The sequence below is a fragment of the Megascapheus bottae genome, chromosome X (genome assembly GCF_031878675.1).
Source record: "Megascapheus bottae isolate mThoBot1 chromosome X, mThoBot2.hap1, whole genome shotgun sequence".
NCBI classification, from domain to species: domain Eukaryota; kingdom Metazoa; phylum Chordata; class Mammalia; order Rodentia; family Geomyidae; genus Megascapheus; species Megascapheus bottae.
Window position 1 is genome coordinate 25,612,127 of NC_143547.1, and position 21,485 is coordinate 25,633,611.

A 21,485-nucleotide genomic window follows, 5' to 3' on the forward strand; every position below is an offset into this window, starting at 1 on the left:
AATTTGGTATATATACAAAATGGAATTTTATTCACCCATTAAGAAGAATAGCATGTCATTAGAAAGGGAAATGGACAGATCTAGACAAGATTATGGTAAGTGAAGTAACTCAGGTTCAGAGTGACAAAGGGCACATATTTTATCTCATATGTGAAAACTAAATCTAAAATATAAACATATATGAAGTGCTATATATATCAAATTGTTTAAAGTATGGTATATGCTGGATGGATTTATATAGTGCAGCCCTTTGAACAATTAGCACTTTAACAAAATAAATACTAGAGAGCTGAAATATGTCTTGGCCACTGAGGAACAAGACAAGAGGAAGGATATGGAAAAAGTAAAGAGAAATATTGGGTGAATATAGCCATAATACTGAATGTACAGATGTGACAATGGAATTGGGAAACCTAACTGGATGAAAGGGATCAGGTGGAGTGATAGAAGGAATGTCATTAATCTAGATGAATTGTACATATAAATAGACATGTTGAATTGCATCCCTTTTGTATAAAGATAATAAAAATAGGATAATAGGGGCCGGGAGTTTGGCCTAGTGGTAGAGTGCTTGCCTAGCATGCACGAAGACCCGGGTTTGATTCCTTGGTACCACATACATAGAAAAAAAGCTGGAAGTGGTGCTGAGGCTCAAGTGGTAGAGTGCTAAGCCTTGAGAAAGTCCAAGGACAGTGCTCAGGCCCTGAGCCCAAGCCCAGGACTGGCAAAAAAAATAGGATAATAACAAAAATAGGATAATAATTATGTTTTCTTGTTTGTGTGGTTTAAACTGGGGGGCGTGGTGTGTCCTTAAGCTCTTTTGCTCAAGGATAGTGCTCTACCACTGCGAGCCACAGCTCCACTTCCAGTTTTATGGTGGTTAATTTCAGGAAAGAGTTTCCTGTCTGAACTTTCTTAGAACCATGATCCTCAGATCTCAACCTCCTAAGTACTTACGATTACAGTCGTGAGCTAATAGCACCTGGCAAAAAAAGAATAATTTTTAAAAAGGAATTATCTTTTGTTATTCAGAAGACATATGACAGTATATCAATTAAGAGAAGCATTTCTTTTATAAAAACATAATAAAGGAGACTGTGACATAAAAAGCGATCTGTGGGAGATTTCAGTTGAGGTCATGATCCGAAGTACTTTTATTTATGCAGAAAACAAAGAGTAAGTTTAGAAGTTCAAGATTAATAGTGTGTCTTTAAAACCATCTATGTTTAGATCCCATTTGGCAAAGCTTCACATAAAAATGTCCCAGTCTATTCTGTATAGACACAAGACTACAAATTCTCTGATCTAAAAGCCAACCTCATGACAATACTAAGATTTGGAGTTTATTCTAGAGCCAAATAGAACTGCTGACTGCAAAGTAGAAAAGAAAGACTTGTGGTTTAGTAGGAGTATCTGGACCACTAATTGTAACAAGGCTAAAAGGAAAGAGGAAGAAGAATATTTGAGTTGGTGTATCAAAGAAATCTTGCAAGAGTCCCTAAACATGAGCCCCAGCTCTCTTGCTATGCAATTTCTTATTTATCAGACCATGAAATTCATTAAGTGACAATCATCTCCCCAAGGATCCATTTCTGTTTGGTGTTCTTGTTTTCTAAGCGTCAGGTATTTCTCTTTCCAGCAAGTTAGACAAACAGAATGTATTGTAAAACCCCTGTCCTTGTTTGGACCACACAGCAGAGTAAGTTTCAAAGCATTTTTTGTTTCTATGTATTTTGACGTACACATAACACAATTACAATGAGATCTCATATTTCACAATTACAATACATTGTACATTCATGTATTAGCTTAGTTGGAGTTTATGCCAAGATAGGCATGAAAAGAGGAGGTAGAATGAAGGAAAGGGAGAAAAATCTAAGAGTGAGGCAGCAGTGACCCATGCCTGTAATCCTATCTACTCAGAAGGCTGAGATCTAGAGAATCAAGGTTCAAAGCCAGTATGGAGACTTTCATTTCCAAAATAAGCAGCAAAAGGCTTGGCTGGTGATGTGGTTCAAGTGGCAGAGTATCCACCAAGCAAGCAAGTAAGCTGATCAAGGATAAGGCACTGAGATTAAATGGTGCTAGCCAAAACCAAACTGATAAAGAAAATCACTAAATCTTTTGGTTACGGTGCTTGTAACTGCAGTGGGGATACATGGAGTACTTTAGAATTATTCCCCTTTCTATTGAGTAAATCTAAAGTTGTTAACTTCACTACTGGGAAAATTAACTGGAAGAAGTTTGAGAGAATAAATATAGAACAATAAAGCAAGTATTGAAAAAGAAATTGACAAGTCTTGTGGAAACTGTGCAATATAGTTGCACTTAAAAGTCAGGGATAGGCCTGAATCAGGTCTCATGGGATTCTGAGTATACAATTACTACTGCAAGCCTAAATAGCTTATACATAGTTAATTGCTTATGTGATCTCAATAAATCTAGCCAGATGAGAAAACAGTCAACTGAAAAGCCATGTTATTGGAAGATGTTGTAAATATGTGTGGAAATGCAATAGTGAAATCTCCCTCAGTATAACTAATGTAAACAAACAAATAAATAATCTGGGAGCCAGTGGCTTTTGCCTGTAATCCTAGCTACTAAAGAAGCTGAGATCTGAAGATCATGACTGAAAGTCAACAAGACTATTATTTCCAAAGAACCACCAAAAACAATTGGAAATGGAGCTGTGGCTCAAGTAGTAGAGCTCCAGCTTTGAGTAAAAATGCTTACCAAGAGTGCCCAGATCCTGAGTTCAAGCACCTAGAACCAGCAATACATAGTAGATAGATAGATAGATAGATAGATAGATAGATACGTACGTACATACGTACGTACATGCATACATACATACATACATACATACATACATACATGCAGATGAAAAATAGCCTCAGAGACCCTCTGAGTTAGCAAAGTGATAGTTCCTTTTACCTGCCTCAAGATAGGCAAACATTTCCATTATTTAGCCATGCATTACCATAGACATAACATCAGCACCATATTTACTCATTTCTTTTTAACCACAATATTTATTTTATTTTTATTTTTATTTTGTTGTAAAGGTGATATACAGAGGAATTAGTTAGATAAGTAATGAGTAAATTTTTTTCCAAACAGTGAAAGCCCCTCCCTCTTTTTATCCTGCTTTGCCTCCCCCAAACACACCTCGCCACCCAAGCTGTAAGGTTCATTTCCAACATGTGTCTAGTGAATATTGCTGTTACATTGTTCACCCCACTGTTTCTGTGATTCTCCTTCCCTTTCCCAGATCTTAAGCTTATATACAAGACAAAGGGTACCCAAACCAGAAACAGTGATCACAGGAAATAAACCAGAGGAAAAAAATATGAAAGTCAAAGGAAACAACTGCAAACAGCACAACAACAACAACAACAAAAAACCAATCAGAAAACCCTCTTTTCCATATTGTGGAGTTTATTTTGATTAGCATTGTTTTATATGGTCATATGTACACAGCTATTGGATTATTATGATCCTCTGCTCAGACTGTCCTAGGTATATTATTATAATGAGGGAATCCATGGAACTTATATTTTTGGGAGGGTCTGGCTTACTTCATTTAATATGATTTTTCCTATTCTTTCCCTTTTCTCATGAATATGACACTATTACTCTTTCTGATGGGAATATAGAATTCATATATATGTATATATATTATATATATAACTCATTTTCTTGATCTATTCATCCACTGAGGAAAATCTGGATTAATTCCATATCTTAGATATTAACCATCATAATTTTAAGAATCATTATGCCTTCCTCACCCAGAATGCAAAACATTCTGTACCTTTGTGTACTGAATGTTAAATACTACTTACCATATTATCCATTTCTCTGTCAGCAAAGTAAACATATGCCTCCTTTCTCTCAGTAACTCTCAATGATGTGTGTGTGTGTGTGTGTGTGTGTGTGTGTGTGTGTGTGTTGATCCTTTTTCTCAGCTACTGTTAAAATGAGTTGTGATCATTCTGGATGGTTGTGGCTTTTCTAAAGATAATTTTCATAGGGTCTTACATCAGTACGTCATAATTTCATTCTTTGCTCTTCAACCTTTAGAATATATGCCTTGGTGTCATGCGTTGTCCAATATTGTGACTTGGAGCTATGCAGATATTTATTAGACAGTGCTAAAACAAATGGGTATATCCCATTAGCCATACCTTCTAGTATCTAACTGTCATTCTATGAATTAAAAATCCTTTGTGTCATAAATTTTCTATTGTTGAGTACTAAAGGATCACGGGCCCCAAAGTAAAATTCTTCCATGCAAAGTCATGCTCTAAAAACAGCACTGTTAAGAAAAGTATCATGCCTGTAATACTGGATACTCAGGAGGCTGAGATCTAAGTATCACAGTTCAAAGCCAGCCCTGGCAGAAATGTCTGTGAGATTTTTTTTCCAGTCCTGGGCTTGGGCTCAGGGCCTGAGCACTGTCCCTGGATTTTCTCAAGGCTAGGGATCTACCACTTGAGCCACAACACCACTTCTGGCTTTTTGCTACGTATGTGGTACCGAGGAATCGAACCCGGGTCTTCGTGCATGCTATGCAAGCACTCTACCGCTAGGCCAAACTCCCGGCCCCATGTCTGTGAGATTTTTTATCTTCAATTAACCAACAGAAAATCAAAGTGTGCTGTGGATCAGAATGGTAGAGTGCTAGCACTGAACAAAACATCTCAGAGACAGTGTCCAGGCCCGGAGTTCAAGCACTGTAGCCAAAAAAAAGTAACTCACAGCACTTGTTTTGTGATGTGTGTAACAATGACAGCAAAATACGTTTATATTCATTTGTCTGTAGAGACTACAGAGCATAAGAAAAGACACAATAGGTCCTCAGTCTAGCTAACATGCCTGGAATCTCACATAGCTCCCAACATGGTCTAGGAACTCAGTAAAGGTAGGATCTAGGAGTGCCTGAAATCAGTCTGGATTTAGATAAAGGCCTATTTAGATGAGCAGCATGGAGATCTGATGCTAGGGAATACTGACCTAGAGAAATAGGCAAAAATAACAATCTTTCATACCTTTGAAAACCCGTCACTACTGTACAAATCTGTGAGTAACCCTTTTAACTACAGTCCTTTGAAAATAAATAATGATGTAGCTAATCTGAAGTCGATGGTACTTAGAAAAAGGGATGCTGGATGTTAAAGGACCTGTCATTATTAGCTGTAGCTGACAAATTTTAAATTTTCAGTAAGATTTCAAAATATAAAAGCTTTTGAAGGTGGAAATGACCAATTCTTTTTAAAGAGCAAATGATTTGATGTCTTGGACTGTGACACAAAATGAAACTGGCATAACAAACTGATCAGGTGGGAGAAGCCATGAATAAATGTCATTTTAGCTCCATAGGAGATTTGGGGATGGTTTCAGGCCTAGTTGCCTTAAGCTTACATAATCTCCCAGAAACAAATATAAAGTGTTTTGTTTCCCAAAAATAAGTTGTCAAAATGTTTCCTCTCTGTAACAAGAAGAAAAAATTTCATTACTTAGTACATCTCAATCATTCACTGACTAGAAAAGCTATCTGTAATGGAGTAATGAGTAATTTCCAGTAAAGTGTGATATTGGGTAATTAGATATATGTGTTCAGATTGCAAAGCACTTATTAGAAATAGTGGTACAACTGGAGAACTACATCATATAGATTGATTTAAATGTGAATCTTCATTCACCACAGTTAATACTGAAACTTGGGGTGTTTAAAATTTAGAAAAGTTTCAAATGGCAATTAAAAGCCATTTGTAACATTTATTTACACTGGAATCATCATAGTATTAAGATGCTTTCTCTCTGAATCGATCAAGGTTGTAATGGAAACAAAGAATCAAAAGCTTGGAGCATCTAGGTCTCCCTCCAAATAATCCATCATAAAAGAAACAAAAAGTAAAATGGAAATCAGATGCAAGAGAATTCAATTTTGAACCCTGAGACAAATGTTGACACCTCAGGAAGATGTGTCTATGAACAAGAGAGGGGCTAATGGAGAGAGGAGTGAGGAAACTTGCAAGAAAGAAATCAATACTTGGCAAACTAAAGTATTAAAGGATCACATTATTACACCTGACCTCTTTAATACAAGCTAAAAGAATATCAGTTACCTTTCAACCCCATAATTAAAAACAAGAAAAGAAGTGATGTAGAACCACAGCAGAAACAAAGAAACAATTAAGAGGCCAATTGTCTTGTGGTCTCAATTAGTGACAAGGTGACCTAAGAGAGATTCTGAGCACAAGTAATGACTTTTTCAAAAATAAGCAGAGCATATTATTTTAAATGAACCATTGGAAATAAGAAAGAAATTGATGGCTTGAAGAAAAATTAAATTGAATGATGGAGTTCAAGCACAAATTACCATTTGTTTATTTTTTTAGTATCTCTTATAGCAAGGTCACAGAATTCAATACTGTGTTAGAATGCAATTTTCATGCCTGTGAGACTAGAACTGCTGCTTATGTAATAATCCTTCTTAAGTAAAATAAGACAGATCAGTCTAGCTATGTGTTTCTGCACAATCGAAGCTTGTCTCACCAAAAAAAAAAACCTCTCTAGCTTACCTAAGGATTTTCCAACCATTCTCTGCACGTTCTTGCCTATGGTTAAAAAAAAGTAGTAAAGAACATACGGCTTTGGAAATAACAAAAAACTGTTTCCCTGGCTATCAATTCTGAGGACCATGCCTTTCTTACTCGGGCTATGTGGAAAAGATGTAGAAAGAAGGGAAAGGAGGCAAATCCTATTTTGTTCCCATCTACCTATACAGTCAGTGGGTAGATTGACATTTTAATGGTTTGTTTCAACTGGTTGCCTTTTTGGATTAAACAAGCACCTTTAAATGCCTGCTGAGTTTTAAATGGGAAAGGATATGGTTGTAGTATATGTTCAACTTTGCTTATTTATTTCTAGGTAGCAGAAAGGTGATGTGCAGTTAGCTGTCAAAATGTACAGAAAATCAAGTCAACAGAATCCATTTTTGCAGTGAAGAGAGAAAAGTTATCTGTAACAATGAGGCACTTATGACAAATACTTTTAAGTCCAAAGACAGGTGAAAATGTCTATCAACATTGACTCCCTAGAAAGTGTAACTAGGTAAGGATCTTGAAAACTTATTTTTTCAAAGGTCTCTGTTGTTATGAGTCTTCTGTTACCAAAATAATTATCAGTAAGAAACCACCTTGAAACTCAGTGGATTTAAACCTCATTTGTTAATTCTCACTTATATAACTGCATTAGTTGATCAAGGTTGTGTTTGACTGGGTGGTTCTGCTTCAATCTGTGACTTCAGTCTGGCTTTGCCTCTTCCTTTGATAAAAATAATCATTGTAAAGGTGATATACATAAGGGTTACAGTTACATAAGTCAGGTAATGAGTACATTTCTTTTTGAACAGTATCCCTCCCTCTCTCATTTTCTCCCAGTCTTTCTCCTCTTGAGCCCTCAACAATCACCATAAGATGTATAGTTCATTTCCAACATATTGTCTAATGAGTATCACTGCTGAATTGGTTCACTCTTTGTGGCACAACAGCCACATCCAGCTGACAGGATAGCAGCTAGCCAAGGCAATGGCAGCAGTACCAGAAGATGAAGTCAATTGGAAAGTTACATTTCACATAGCCAAGCTCAAAAACAGATAACAGAGAATATTCATCCCACTCTGAGACCAAAGCCTGTGAAATAGGAAAAGACAGTTTTAATACTAAGCTACTATGATTCTTTTTAGTTTTGTCTTTTTCCATATATTTTATTGTAATTAATAGAAGGGTTACATTATATTCACCAGATAGAAGGTGCATTACTTCACAAACATTGATATCCTTTCTCATGTCTTGGTCCCCATTTCCCTCCCCCCACTCCTGCCTCTCATCTTGTTTTCCCCCCTTCCCTATCTGTTTTCAAATAACCAAATAAGTATATTCACAAAATATCAGATAACACAGTAAAATACTGTAACAATATGATATCACCAAAGAACAGCCAAAGAGATGAGAGATAACATAGTATATTAAGGACAACAATCACTCATTATTTGGCTTTTGTTTCTATATCCTGGAGGTCCTTTCATTTAGCATGGTACTATATGGCCTTATGTATTTAGATTATGTTCTATTGTAAATCTCTGCTAGGAGAGCCCCAGGTTTCTACTGATTATGACAAATGAGGGAAACCATTGAGCCTAAGTTCCTTTGAGTCTGGCTTACTTCACTTAATGTGATTTTTTTCTAAGTTTTTCCATTTCCTTACAAATGGGGCGATGTCATTCTTTCTGACAGCAGCATAGAATTCCACTGTGTATAAATACCACATCTCATTGATCCACTCATGAACTGAGGGTCATCTGGGTTGGTTCCACATCTTTGCTATGGTAAATAGTGCTGCAATGAACATCATTGTGCTGGTGGACACAGTATGTCCTTGTTTCTGGACGACTGGGTAAATGCCAAGTAGTGAAATTGCTATGTCATAGGGGAGCTCTATGTTTAGTCTTTTGAGGAAAGCTCCCATGATTCTATGTAGGTATATGACTTTAGCCATATGATTTAACCTGTCTTACCTAAAATTTCTTGAGTAAGTGGTAAGAGAACTGCACATGCTATAAATAGGAAAACATGAGCTCTGGAGTCAAATAGACCTTGTTAAAATGTTGTATTTGTCATCTCTTGAACAAATCATAAAATCAGATTCCCTATGTTGTTTTATTTATCAAGATAGGAAAAGTCATTATTTATTGTAGCACATTCAAATATTCAATGACTAGATACAATGAAAATTTGCTTCCCCTTTCTGTTGTGGTTTGATACAGTGGGATCATCTGTTCTGTGTAGTTTGTGTCTCAACCAAAGTAAGGGTTAGCCATCTATAGGCCAAATATGACCAGCCTCTATTTGTATACATCAAGTTTTATTAGAACAAAGCCCCACGTCTCTGGCTTCAATGACAGACATACGTTGTTAGACAAGAGACAGCATAGCAACAAACTGAAAATTCTTTTATCTACCCTTTATAGGAAAAGCTTTCTAACTCTTGCTCATATTGGGCATCCAGGCTCCTTTAGTCATAGTCCCAAGATCTTTCATCTTTAGCTACTTAGAAAAGAAAAAAAAACATGACAAAGACATATTACTATACCATTACCCAGAAGTGAAATATATCTCTTGTTCTCACAGTTTATTGGATAATACCACTTACATGATCAATGAAAGTGTAATGCAAAGTGATTATTTTAGAGGATATTTTACAGCTTGATATTAAATGAGACAAAAAGTAGAGCTTCTTAAGTAATAATTTTATATTACATAGATAATAGGAATTTTCAGACTTAAACACTAAAAGAGTAAAAGCATAAAAATGGCTTAAACGTTCAACACCAAAAAGTAAGAAAGAAGGCTAATGATAAAGCTCAATAGTAGAGAGATTATTTAGCATGAGTGAAAGCATTGGCTTCCATCTCTCCAGCACTAGAAAAAATTGTAACAAAAATGAATAGGACAGAAAAGAAGGAAACACTAAATATGAAGTAAATTGATGGGTTACAAAAGAGAACAGAACTAATATATAAGACATAATCTAGTTTATTGAAAAAGAAACAGAAATCCAAGATCTAAGACAAATCTAGAGAAGAGTACAAATTAAAGAAAGAAAAACAAAGTAAAAGCAGCCACTGAAACAGAGGAACTTTTCAAAATCATAATGGAATATGTCTAAAAAAACTTAAAAATATATAGATAAATGAGACTGGGGGGTAGCTCAGTAGCAAAGTATTTGCCTAGCATGTTTGTGACTCTGAGTCCAACTTCCAATACAAGAAAAAAGAGAGGAGGGCGAGAAGAAGAGAGAGAAGGAAAGAAGAAAGTAAATTTGAAATAATGGGTGAATTTGATAATTTTCTAAAGAAAAATTAACTAACCTCACCCTAATGGAGATAAAGTGTTAAACAGGCCACAGAAATTTGAACTTCCACAGAAGAAATAGAACAAGTTATTTTATTAAACTGTTACTACCCAGTAAGGCATTTGGCCTAGACATTTTCAGATGGCAATTCAAACTTTCAAAGTCAAAAAAATCCCACTGATTCTTCAAAAGTCTTGGATCATAGAAAAACAAGGACAATTTAAAATGTTTCATTAAATCCATTAGATATTAAAACCTAATCATGAAAATGATTCTGCAGTAGTAAATATGGAAATTAAAATCAAGATGGTGACAGTTTGTCCAAGAGGGAAGAAAATATGTCTGTGGAATTCAAACATTTTATTTGATAGGTTGAATTTTGCATAACAACTTCTTCAAAATTTAACTCCCAGATAAATAATATTGCTTGATAAAACCTGCCTGTAAGTTTCCAACCAACAAACTTCTGCTGACTTGCTGTTTTAAAAGATACATGATGGGGTAGAAGTTTGGCCTAGTGGTAGAGTGGCTTGCCTAGCATGAACAAAAATCCAGGTTCGTTTTCTCAGTATGATGTACATAGAAAAAGCCATAAGTGGTGCTGTGTCTCAAGTGGTAGAGCACTGGAGCCCAAGGACATTACACAGGCCCTGAGTTCAAGCCCCAGGACTGGCCAAAAAAAGATACATTAATGGCATCACCGGTGGCTCATATCTATACTCTTAGCTACTCAAGAGGCTGAGATCTAAGGATCTTGGTCCAAAGCTAGCCTGGATAGAAAAGTCCATGGATTTTTATCTCCAATTAACTGTCAAAAAATTGAAGGTATAGTTGTGGAAAAGCACTAATATTGAGTGCAAAAGTTCAGGAACAACATCCAGAACTTGAGTTCAAACTCCAGGATAGGCACAAAAAATAGATTTATGATTACCTATAATCCACTTGCAATAGTCCTTTAGTATCAATTATGTACAAACAAACCCAAGCAGCTATCAACATTCTTTCCAAACAACTTGTACAGCTAAGAAAGCCAATCAACACTTGCTCAAATTAAGCCACGTTAATCCATTTCATCTTATTTGCTCTGCAAAAAAGAAAACAAACAAACAAACAAAAGAAACAAAAAACAGGCCTCCCTTAGCCTTGAGAGGACAGGTTGTTTTTGTTATTTATAACTGAACTTATTTTTCCCAATTTATAAATTTATTTTATGTACTAATCAATTTCTGATTAAACTATAATACATGAACATCTGACAAAAACTCTCTTATCTGGGTGCCATTAGCTCACAACTATAGTCCTAGTTACTCAAGAGGTTGAGATTATAAGGATCATGGTTCGAAGCTAGCCCAGGTAGAAAAGTCCCCCTGAAACTCTTATCTTCAGGATATGGAAACAAGAGGTTTATCTTGTGTGATGGTTGTTCTCAATGTACTATGTTATTTCTCTTCTCTTTTGTTGCCCTTTGGTTAATCTCATATTGTTACAGTATCTGACTTTGTTATCTGGTATATTGCATATACATTTATTTGTTTATTTGACATAGGAAAGGGAAGGGGGAAAAGAAGATTGGGAGTAGGTGGAGGGAGGAAAATGGGGACAAAAACATGAGACGGTATCAACGTGTAAAAAGTAATGCATCTTCTATCTGGCGAATATAACAGTAACCCCTTTATACATTAAATTAAAAAAAAACAAGAAATGGAGCTGTGGCTCAAAGTGGTAATGCACTAGCTTGAGCAAAAGTGCTTAGAGACAGTGCACAGGCCCTGAGTTCAAGCCCCATGATCGACCAAAAGAAACCTCTCTTTACGTCCATTTGACTTCATTTATAATTGGCTTATAGAAGAAAACTGTAGGCCAGTTCAAGTAATAAACTTTGATTGGAATTTTCATTCATTACCTAATTGGAGTCCAATCAAATATAATCTAACACAATTTCAAAATACATGTTGTCTATAATCCTAACTATTGGAGAGGCTGACATATCAGGATCATGGGTCAAAGCCAGACCTTGCAAGAAAGTCCTTGAGACTCTTATCACCAATTAGACAATAAAAAGCCAAAAACAGACAATAAAGAAAAGCCAAAGGTAAATGAAAGGACCTCCAGGATATGGAAACAAGAGCCATATAATGTGTGCTTGTTGTTCTTAATGTACTATGTTATTTCTCATCTCTTTTGTTGTTCATTGGTTATTCTCCTCTTGTTACAGTATCTTACCTTGTTATCTGGTATATTGTATATACGTTTATTTGTTTATTTAAAATAGGAAAGGGAAGAGGGAAAACAAGATGAGGGGAGCAGTGGGGGGAGGGAAATGGGGACAAAAACTTGAGAAGGGGTATCAATGCGTGTGAGGAAATGCACCCTCTATCTAGTGAATATAACTGTAACCCTTCTATTAATTACAATAAAAAAGAAGAAAAGTCAAAAATGGAAATGTGACTCAAGTGGTAAAGCAGTAATCATGAGAAAAAAATGATAAGGCATATTGCCCAGTCTTGATTTCAAGCCCTATGATGCACACACATACACACACACATACACACACACACACACACACACACACACACACACCACATACACACACTCACACATAATCATGGCTAACAAGTTTATTTCAGAATAGGCAGAATTGCACAATATTAGAAAATTAATGGATTTAATTTAGTATATCAATTCAGTATATTCAGTATATTAGTAAATATAAGAAAAAAATCATGTCATTATCTGAAGTGATACTAAAATTCCAGTGTTAATGTTCAATACTTAACCAAAATTAACCAATGAATCAAATCTATGGAAGGGAAATTAAATCACAGAAACAACAACACAAAGGATGAACTAATATAGCAGTGATACACACTAGACACTATGCTGGAAACGAACTTTGCAACTTGAGAGAGGGGAGCAAAGAATAATAAGTGAGAGAAAATGAAGGATGAAGAACAAAGTTTAAATATAAATGTACTCATTGTTTTACTTTTGTAACTAACCTCCCTCTTCATCATCTTAACAATAAATAAAAAGTAAAACAAAAATGAATATAGCTAGTTAGATGCTTCTTCTATATAATACAATAGTTTTTAAATGAGTTTCTTAAATTTTTTTCATGACAAAGGACATACCAGTAAGCTAAAAAGATAGCTTACAGAATGGGAAATTTTTTTGCTAGCTATGCATCAGACAATGGCTCAATACCCAGAGTATAAAGAGAACTTAAAAATATAAACCCTCAAAAAAACCCAAAAGTCCAATTAATAAATGGACTATTCTGCTAAAGAAAGTTTTCTCAGAAAAGTAAAAGTGGCCAATAGAGTTGTGAAGAAGTATTCAATATCTCTAGCTACAAAGAAAATGCAAATCAAAATAACATTGAGATTCCACTTTACCCCAGTTAGAATAACCACTGTCAAGAATGCAAAAAATAACAGATGCTAGTGAGGATGTGACCACAAAGGAACACTAATACGCTGTTGATGGATATTTATAAACTTGTTTGATCAGTCTGGAATGCAGTGTGGAGGTTCCTCAAAAATTTTAACATAGAGCTGCCCTATAATTCAGCAATTCTACAGAGCATTTACCCAAAACAACACAAAGATAGCAGCACATTCATGTTTACTGAAGCTCAGATGCCCCTCAATGGATAAATGGATAAAGAAAATGCAATGTACTTACACAGTTAAATGGTACTTATCCATTAACAAAAATGATATTGTATCATTTGTAAAGAAATGGAAAGACCTGGAAAAATATGCCTACGCACTGTCCCTGGGCTCCATTTTGCCCAGATCTTGGCCTCTGGAGTAGATATGATTGCAGTCATGAAACACTGACACTTGGCTACATGTAACTACTTACATGTACTTAAATTTGTATAAAAAAGAAAAGATAGCTGGCACCGGTGTCTCATACATATAATCCTAACTACACAGGAAAGTGAGATTTAGGAAGTAATGGTTTCAAGCCAATCCAGGCAGAAAAACTTTTTTTGAACTCTAGCCTCCAAATCCAACAAAATGTTGGACAACAGCATGGTCTAAGTGATAGAATAGCAGCTGAACAACTGCAAGTCCCTGATTTAAAATCAAATGCCAACAAGAAGAAAGCTAGGGATGGGAGTTTGTTCTAGTGGTAGAGTGCTCGCCTAATATGCACAAAACTCTGGGTTTGATTCCTCAGTACCATACACACAGAAAAAGTCAGAAGTGGCAGTGTGGCTCAAGTGACAGGGTGCTAGCCTTGAGCAAAAAGGGTCCAAGGACAGTGTACAGGCCCTGAGTTCAAGCCCCAGGACTGGCAAAATAGAAAAATGAATAAAATTTAAAAGTGAGTAGAGAAGGGAACATACAAAACCTAATTTTATATGAAACTAACAATATTCACACATAGAACAATTTTTAGTTTCTTCATAAATATCTCCTTAGATGTTTGCAACACAAGTATACAGGTATGTCTGGGTCATTTAAATAGTTAAGAAAAAATGAAAAGCAAAAGTTCTTAGCTCAATTGCAAAAAAATTACAAAAGTATGGATGTTGTAATTTTGCTACTTTAGTTCATATTAGCATATACTAGATCTGTCTCTGAAAGATACTAGAAACAATGATATCTCAGTAGCAGTGAAAGATAGCTAGCATCTTGTTCTTAATATATAAAACGATTTCCCACTTGAATGAATTCATATGGATAAACAACTGAATTCACATCTGTGTCAGAGAAAGTAAGAACAGAGTCTGGATTGATTTGTGATATAAAACAAAGAAGATCTGAATGAATAGTGGGAACATGGCAAAAGGATAAGGAAGCAAGGGTGATATGACCAAATTAAGGATAATTTGAGGGCTCAAACAGTGACTCAATTGAGCATAAAACACTGAAAAAAATAAATAGGAAACCAGAATGATAAAATATATTTTTTCTTAAAGTAGAGGACCTATAAACTCATTTCTAGCTCATTAGGGAAGTGTGTGTGTGTGTGTGTGTGTGTGTGTGTGTGTGTGTGTGTGTGTGTGTGTGCATTTATTTTGTTTGATGCTGGAGATCAAATTCAGAGTCATGTATATTCTAGACAACTGTTATACTATTAGCCACATCCCCAGCCTGGAAAATATTTTTTACAAGTGAAGGCCAGATAACAAAATAATAGAATTAGAAAGTCACCATTCTGCAACATCTGGTAAAATGCTTTGTTAAACAATATCATAGGTCAATAACACTATGGTGGAGTCAGATAAGTGGAGGTTTGAGCATTTCAGGCTATCATTAGGGAGCCTTAGCATCTATGGGCTAAGATCAAGGTTAAGTATCATTACAAGAAAGACTATCAAGGTGAGGCAGGCTGTGAGGTCTCTGGTCTGACATGCTATGACATCAAAGTAAATGAGAACAGAGATAGAAGAAGCTTTGGCATGCAGACTGTGTTAGTGAGGAAAGCTGCAGCGCATTGAGAAAGAGTTATGCCTATCCCAGTGCATGCAGACATATCAGCTATGTCACAAATAGGAACAAGTGTAAAGCCCATTGCTACAGAGTAGGTGGTTCATAAAAGGCCCATAATGAGTCACGACTTGCATCAGTGAGATTTTTCAGGAAGACTTTGTCAAGTTCTTTCCCTCTCTTTCCATTCGTTTTTTGCTGGTACTGAATTTGAACTCAAGATCTCATACTCTCAGTTGGATTTTTTTTTAACCTAGGCTGACCCTCTGTCACTTGAGCCTTATTTCCACTTCTGAGTTTTGATGGCTAACTGGAAATAAGTTTCATGGTTGTCCTATCTGGACTGTCTTCAAAGTGTGATCCTCATATGTCATCTCACTGAATATCTAAGATTACAGGCATGAGCCACTAGTGCCCAGCCCAAGTTCTTTTTCATAGTCCTGAAATTCTGTAAGTGCTTATCACACATTTAGTGATGCTGTTGTATAGCAGTTTATGTCTCAAAATATGGTTCATGGACGAGTAGCACATGTATCATCTGGGACATCTAGGATCTTATTGAAAATCAAAATTAGGATTGGAGGTTAGCTCAATGGCAAAGTACTCACCTTATATAAGTAAAGTCCTGAGTTTCATCTCCAGCACCACAAAAAGATGGATGCATAGATAGATAGATAGATAGATAGATAGATAGATAGATTATCCTCTCCAGTCTCTTATTGACTCTGACTCTCCAGTTTGAAAATATCATGTAAGGAATTTAGCAGAGATTGATGGTATGGGTCAAGAAGATGTCACAGACATTGAAGGATGGTTGCTGGCATGTCTTAGAATCTTTCCTAAAGTATACATCCAACTACCTTCTTCTACCTCCCCAGTTCATACCAGTAGTTAAGTGAGGATGTGAAAAGGATCAGCATGGAGCTCAAGATGTGATGGGAGAGAAAAAATATATCAAGAGAATGACAAGATGAAAGATAAGGACTAGTAGATATGGCTAATTAGGAGACAATTATTAGGGAAGAGATATCACTCCTCTATATTATTAACTGAAGCTTCTGTTTTAATGATGACCCCTTATATGTATAAACCCTATTGTAAAGAATTGATATCGACATTAAAATTTTCAAGCATTAAGGCGCTACTACAGGATTATTGTGGATACATTACATGGATATAAAATCTGTATGTCTGTTTTCTCATCTGTGAAATATGAGTCATGACAATGCCTAATGCCTACCTCAAAGAGCTTTAGTGAGATTTAAATGAGTCAACTAAACTGAACACTGATGGTTTTGCATCTGTAATCCCAGCTACTCAGGAGGCTGAGATCTGAGGATCACTGTTCCAGCCAGATCAAATTGGCTTCCATTTCCAATTAACCAACAAAGTACTGTGTACGAGGTATGGATTGAGTGGCAAAGCACTAGCTGTGAACAAGAAAGACATGTAAGAGAGCATGAGTCCCTAGTTTTATCCCAGTATCAGGAAAACATTCAAGTAGCTTTTCCCAGCACCATACATTCAGCAGTACAGCTGAGAGCTGAACTATATGTGACTGGAACCCAACATTCACTAGTGCTTCTGAACCATTTCTCTATGCTGCCACTCCAGGAAATGCAAGGAGCAATTGCAGAAATAAGAACTATGGCCCCCTTCCATCACAGCTTTGATGAACAGCGATTTCCATATCATTTTCCCCTGTGGAAGGGAGAGCAATTTCTCTGATAGCAAATAATCCAGAATCTGTGGTAATGCCTGGCAAAGGTGAGGAATGTCTGTCAGTTGTGAAAAGCCCAGTTTCACCTGTCTTTTACCCTGGATCCCATTATTCTAACCATCCCGTCATGGAGGAAACTTCAGTCAGTTATCCCATGGAGTGTTTAAGTAAGGGTTATAAAACTTTGTTCATGATGATACCAAGTGACTTGGAAAGATGTTCAATAAAAGTTAACCTAATGTTTAATTCACTCAAATCCCACAGACAATCTCAAGACTGAGTGAAATAAAGTGAATTAGCATCCCTTTAATGCGGACGTTTATGCCCCCCTATGATCTATCATCATGGACTATCTATGAACTATAATCAAAATAACATGGATGAGGAGGAAGGAGGAGAAAGCAATGCATTTGATAGTGAGAACAAGGATAGGACAAAAACATTGAACTGCAGTATTGTATAGTGAACAAATCCATGAGTTTAAAATCAGTCAGACCTGGAAGACCAAGCTATATGACTCTAATAAGCACCTTCATTCCTTCCGGCTTCTATTTTGCCATCTGTAAAGTGGAAATGATATAATTCACTTCACAGAGATTTTTGTGAGAGGCAAGTGACACGAAATGTTTGCATTTTGCCTTGTATGTGGCAGCCCCTTATATACAGTAGCTGGGTTTTGTTTTAGAACACATCACACAACAATAGACTTTTAGGGGTTTAAACATATGCAGCCCTTTAGGCACAGCAACAGAATATAAAGGCAGAAGGATGGAAAATTCAAAGCCTGTCTGAGCTACATAGTAAATTTCAAGCCAGCCTGGGCTACATGGCAAAATACTGTCTCAAACACAACTCTAAATATCCATTCTTTTGTGTAATTTCTTATTTATGGAATAAATGAAAGAGGAAATAAGAATGGCCACTTCCAGTCAGCTAACTAAAACAACACAATTACAAACCTGAAGAAAATGACAAACATGCATAATCCAATCTAAAGAGTTTTCTCAAGATTAAGGATGTAAAATTGACCTCAACTTGAATTTTGTTTAGTGTTGTATACATAAACATGGTTTTTCTTTTACCATAGCAGAGATCACAAATGGCTGACATTTGGAATAAGATACAGACTGTGATAAGGACTATCAATGCATTAAATTTATTAGCATAACTAATACTATAGCAAAGGTATGAGGATCGTTTTATTATGCCCATTTTAAAGATGGACATGCCAGAGCACTGAAAAGTGAAGTAAATTACTCAGATTTACATAGCTAATGAGCTGATATTCAACACTATGCTCTAACATTCAGGTCTCAGCCTGACAGCACAACAATAATGCCATACAGATAGTAAATTTTTTTCCCTCACAAAATACATCTACTTGCATATATACATCAATGAAAGTTAACAAACACAAGAAAAATTAACTGTCAAGGATTTTGTCCCTGTCAAATGCCAAGTGCTATAACCACATGGAGACAATGTTGGGAAAACAATGGCTCTTGCTATACTCTATCACATTCCATCACACCATTTACACACACTGCATGAGTAGAATACTTTATAACTACCTAGTTCTTTCTCTGTTTTCTCATGGTCATGAACTCTACGCACATGGACAAGTCATTCTCTGCTGCTCCTCAGCACAGAATTTTGCAATTCAGTTCTCATGCTCATCAAGCCAGCTATGTAGTGAAGCGAATCAATTATAGGAGCTAGATATACCATACATTCTTGGGTACTATAGTGACCTTTAACCCACAGAACAAGACAATTTGCTGCAGAGAGAAAAACCAAACTTGGCAGCTCAACTTCCACTTTCACCCTAATTTCTCATCCCCCAGCCTGAATCCCAAGAGAAGTAATTTTCACCTTAGTCACTCACTGATAGTTATCTGCATTTCAAAACTATTACCCACTATGCACTTTCCTACTTAACTCAATGTGTTCTAAGGTTGATAACCAAGACTGCTGCGGAGCCACTCTGGCCTACAGTTAATAGAGAGATTCAACTGCATTCCATCACAGAGGGGTCTGCTTACAGGCCAGTACCAATATAATCAGCCAAGCAGCTTATGCTTATTCTCAACTGCTGCTGCCACTGGTTATTTCATAACCTGGGAAAACTCAAACATATTCCAGTACCAAATATATGCATATATATAAGTGAAAAGGTGTCTGTATTCAATTGTTTAGACATTCCCTTATTGTGATTGCCTAAAGAAAACATTATCATAATTATTTCCATAGAACTAGTCATTATAGGTCATCTTGAAATTATCTAAAATTTAAGAGAAGATCTAATAGGTTCTGGGAAAATATGCCCTTTTAAGGGGTATAGCTCAGTAGCAGTGCATCTACCTAACATAGGCAAGACTCTGAGTTTAATACCCACCACTGAAAACAAAACCAAACAAAACACAATAACAAAAAGACTATTAAATCAATTGAGAAGCAAGGAGTAACACTATACAATGCCTAAAAGAAGTCCACTTTAAATATAGTTAAATAAGTTAATGTAAAAAGATGGAAAGGGTATGGCCTGATTACACTAATCAAAAGAAAGTTACAGAGTATTTTAGAAATACTTGGATTTTATCATGATCTATGTTTCACAGCAACTATTTTGTAGCACAGAACCTATACTGTCCTTTAGACAATTTCTTAAAATAGCTATAACTAGATGACCTACAGTTTGGTGTCGAAAGTTAATATGATTTATGTCTTTTGTAGATTTGGACTTGTAGTTACCCAAAATTAAAGCAATAATTTCAGAATAAAGAATATTCCACTGGTCATAGTAATATCAGGCTCGCAGATTTTATAGCAAGGTATTGTTTAGTATAAAGTTAGCTGGTGGCGTGTCTAGTATGTATAGAAAAGGAAATAGAGCACAAATCAGACCGGATAATAGAAAAAAATAATGAAACCAAAAGTAGGTTATATGAAAACATCAAAAACAATGAAACTGCTGGGTGCCTGTGGCTGATGCCTATAATCCTAACAACTCAGGAGGTTGAGATCTGAGGATCATGTTTCAAAGCCAGCATAGATGAGAAAGTCTGTGAGACTCTTATCTCCAATAAACTACTCACAAAAAGCCAGAGTAGAGTTGTGGCTCAACTGGTACAGTGCTAACCTTGTGCAAAAAGAAACTCTGCCCTGCGTTCAAGCCCCAGGACTGGCACACACACACCAAACAATTAAACTGAAAGTGGAGATGTGGCTCAAGAAGTAGAGTACCAGCCTAAAGTGAATAAACCAAGTGAGAAATCGAAGCCCTGAGTAAAAGCTCTTGAACCAATACCAATTTTTTAATGAAAAAAATTGTCCATGGTGGTGTGATTCCATAATCTCAAGAGACAAAACAGGGGAAATCACTTAAGCTTTGGAGTTCAGGCCAGCCTGGACAACATAGCAAATGTCTGTCTCATATGAGAAAAATTTTCAATGTGCATGAGAAGCCTCTAACCACACTAACCACACTAATTTAAAAAGTACAAATATGCTAACAGGAGGAACAAGATTATATAACTACATCTCCAACATATCTTAAAAGGAAAATTCCTCAGTTATCTATTACTGCATGGTAATTATGCAAAATATAGAAGCTTCTACTAGTATTTGTTACCTAATATTTACTGTAAATAATGAATTAAATTTTCTCAGAGATCTAATTCATCTCTCACTAACTCATCTCCCTGACATTGTGCTCACTGATCTATTCTAAAAACCACTTCCACTTGTTAACTGTTCATTACAGTAACACTACTCAAGGTTTGAATTAGTTTTCTTTGCTATGTGACAAATCGCTCCCAAAGTAAGTGCTTAAAAACACAATTGGGCCGGGAGTTTGGCCTAGTGGTAGAGTGCTTGCCTAGCATGCACAAAGACTTGGGTTTGATTCCTCAGTACCACATGTATAGAAAAGCTGGAAGTGGTGCTGTGACTCTAGTAATAGAATGATAGCTAGCCTTGAGAAAAGCCCAAGGACAGTGCTCAGGCCTGAGTTCAAGCCCCAGGACTGGCAAAAATAAATAAATAAGAACACACACAACAAATTGTACATCTAAAGTACTTATTATCTATTTTATGCCAGTCATATCTTTTAAAAATGCTACTGAAAGAAAAGTGCTAAAAGAGAAGCATTGCTCAAATGGTAGAGCCCCTGCTTAGCAAGCAGTAGACCTGAATTTAAGACCCAGTCCCACAAACAAACAACAGTATTAACACTGGATAATCCTAGCACCTTTGTCTCTGAGCTAGGAGGACCACATCTTTGAGGTCAGTGTGGGCATTATAGAAAAACCTGATCACAAAGAAATAAACAAGAAAAAATGGATACAATAAAATGCTATTCTCAGCACCAATCAATGGAGAGTTTAGAAAAGAGGCATACC